The sequence below is a fragment of the Varanus komodoensis genome, unplaced genomic scaffold, assembly GCF_004798865.1.
Source record: "Varanus komodoensis strain SLA01 unplaced genomic scaffold, ASM479886v1 scaffold86, whole genome shotgun sequence".
NCBI classification, from domain to species: Eukaryota; Metazoa; Chordata; class Lepidosauria; order Squamata; family Varanidae; genus Varanus; species Varanus komodoensis.
Genome location: NW_025336554.1, coordinates 2317458 through 2320869, shown reverse-complemented (window position 1 = coordinate 2320869; position 3412 = coordinate 2317458).

The following is a 3412-nucleotide window of genomic DNA, read 5'->3' as shown; positions in this document are numbered from 1 at the left end:
AAATCTTACGTGAGCCATTGAAATAGAATATTATTAAAGTTCAATCCAGTTTTGTTGTCCATAATTCTCTGAACTTGAAGGATTATTGGCATCCTATATAGGGCAGAGGTATCACACTATAACTGCACAGAACACAGTTCTCCCATCCTGCAAAAGACTTAGACAGCTGATTGCAGTCATCTAAGTGAGGCATCTAAGAACAGGAGGGAGGAGGCTGATGCTACAGCAATGATTTTTTAAAAAATATCATTTTGGCTCTATTAATGAATTGGGAAGCTAAGGCTCAACAGGTGTACCCGATGATCAATAACAATATTGTGTAGTGTCACAAACTGTATTTCCTTGCGAACATCAAGGAAGTGGTCAACTCATGGGAGAATTCCAATAGCAGCACACCAAGGTTGTTGCTTCATAAGGGAATACAGGACTATAAAAATGTGGAACTGTTGTTGTTGTTCATCCCAGACTCTCATCCTCTGCTGGACTGGGGTCTGAAAAACAAGAAAAAATGTGGGCACATGAAGCATAAACTGTAGGGAATATATAATTTGTAGCATTGCTCAAGGTAATCACCACACACAGGACACATCTATAAAGGCAACATCCTAAGCTTCCAACTTGCTGGTTTTGCAGATCTTGGACCAACATGAAATAGTGTTGATTTTTGTTTTAGAAGTGATTTTGAAGTAGAAGTGAGTAGAAGTTATTTTGTTTGTTTTTTTGTTTGTTTTATTTAATAAAGAATAGATTAGGCAATAGATGTAAGTGGAGGGACTTTGGACACAATCTAGTGGTAATACCCATAAACACTCAAATTCAGAGGCTTGTGATCATCCATTGCAGAACAGAAAGAGTGACAAAAGCTATCTCTGTCTCTCTCTTTACCATATTGCAGTTTTTTCAGGGTTTTTTTTTTTTTTTTTTTGCCCATCAAGGTAGGGCAAACCATAGGATTCAGAAAGGAAGCTGCAGAGGCATCAGGAAAGCTCAAGTTATGAACTCTTCAATCTACTCTGCTCTTGGTCCACTGGACTGTCCCATTTCCCCTCTCCCTGAGGTTGTTTCCCTGACCTTGGAGAGGTAGTTGGTATGATTCTTTCCATGCTGCCTGTGAGGAATGGGCTTAGAGCACTGAGCCCCAGCTCTGATGTCAGAGCACTGTCTCTGTCCTTGGATATGGGAATCTAAAATATCTTGCCTCTCCTAAAACACTGTCTAATGGTCAAAATATTGTCCTTTCAGTTAATTTATTTCTCAGAGAAATTATTGCATCGTGTTAGTCTTTCTTTTCCTTACTCTCTGCATTCATCTATCAAGCATATTCACTTGAACTTGTAGCCAAGGAAAAGCTAGTTCTTTGTGCCTAAGAAATGCTTGGAAGTGTATGTTTCTCCTGTATTTATGTTCCCTCTGTAGCACAGAACAAACCACCCTGCTAACTTATAGCTATTTAAAAACAATGTCTACTTTGATTGAGACTTTTGATCCAAAAAGCGAAAATGCTATCAGATCTCTAAATCTTGTAGAGTCATCCCCAGTCCTTTGACATAAAAATAATTCCTTAGGGAACTGGTTATTTGGTGTTTGATTATTCAGACCACTGAGTTAAGTTTGCTTTTTCCACTTCCTTTAATCTCTCATATGATGGTAAAATACTTGCTATTCATCTAATTACTCTAGAAATAACACACACATGAATGTGAGTGCACACATAGACATGAATGTGAGGTGGATAAACACACACACAGAGAGAGGAGGAATCTACTTAATGAGTCTTTGTTATTAACTGCCATTCCAAGTTATCCTTACATACCACTGAATATTTTATTTTTATTTATTTATATTGTGATTTATATCCTGCCTTTTTCCTACAAAGGGCTCAAGGCAGCTTACATCATTCTCCTCCACCATCTTATACCCGCAACAACCCTGTGAGGTAGGTTGGGCTGAGAGTCTGTGACTGGCCCAAAGTCACCCAGTTGTCTCCATGGCTGAGCGGGGACTAGAACCCAGATCCTCTGAGTCCCAATCCCATGCTCTTAACCACTACACCACACCGGCTCTCCATTGGATAGAAAATATGATGGGAAGATTAAAGTAACTGCAGCTAATTTTCAACTTTCCCTTTCAGACATGGATTATTGTACTCAGTGCCCAGAAGAGGAATATCCAAACAAGGATCAGAATTCATGTATTCCAAAAGGTGTAACATTCCTCAGTTATGAAGAACCTTTGGGAATCGTTTTAGCCAGTTTTGCTCTTTTCTTTTCTATGGTAACAGCTCTGATTCTACAATTGTTTGTGAAGCACCAGGACACTCCCATAGTCAAAGCAAACAACCGTAATCTCACATACACAGTTCTCATCTCCCTTCTGTTCTGTTTCCTTTGTGCATTACTATTTATTGGCAGACCAGATAAGATCACATGTCTCCTACGGCAACCTGCTTTTGGCATGATATTCTTGGTGGCTGTTTCTTGTGTGTTGGCAAAAACTGTTACAGTGATTCTAGCTTTTAAGGCCACCAAACCTGGCTCCAGGATAAGGAAGTGGGTGGGGAAGAGGCTGGCCATCTCCATTGTTCTAGCCTGTTCTCTCATTCAAGCAGGCATTTGCATTTTGTGGCTAGCAACTTATCCTCCATTCCCAAATTTTTATAGGCACTCAGAAGTATTGGAAGAAAATATACTAGAGTGTAATGAAGGATCCACTATCATGGATGGCCCCTTAATCTGATCCAACATGGTTCTTAGAACAGCCTTCTCTCATATGATCCTGCCATATTTTAAGATCATCTGGGGAAGCACCAAAGGCACATTTACTGGGGCATGAAACAAGGCCTTCTCAATGACAGCTTCCAGGGTTTAAAATTCCCTGCTGAGAGAAACTAGGTGAGCTGCCTGCTTGCTGCCCAGATAAGGGCTTTTTTTTCTCTCATGCAGGCATCTGTTGGATTCGATGCTATACTAATTTCTGTGCTGCAAATTATTATTTTTGATTGTTTTTAGTGACAGGGGAAAGGCTTATGGAAAGAATGACTTTCAAGTTTTATAGAAGGAATTCATTCTTTCCCCTTATGATTTTGAACACAGTTGCTAGGGAAATAGTATATATTACAGAGGTGACTCAAGGTAAAATACACAGGGAAATGTTCAGAATGATAGGCTAATGTAAAGTAGCAATCATGAAGGAAATGCTGAAGCTTGGTTAATTGTTTTCTACTCAATTGACCGCAACTGAAAAGTTGATTTGAAACTCCTCCAAAATTGCATAATGTGATGATACAAGATAAAATGTTCAGGTTCATGTAAGGTTCAACTTTTAGACCATGTCACCTGTAGAACTATTGTAGCTTCTCTGTACTAGGACAGTATGAGAGATTTCACATTATATGAAGAAAGCCTATCCAAAG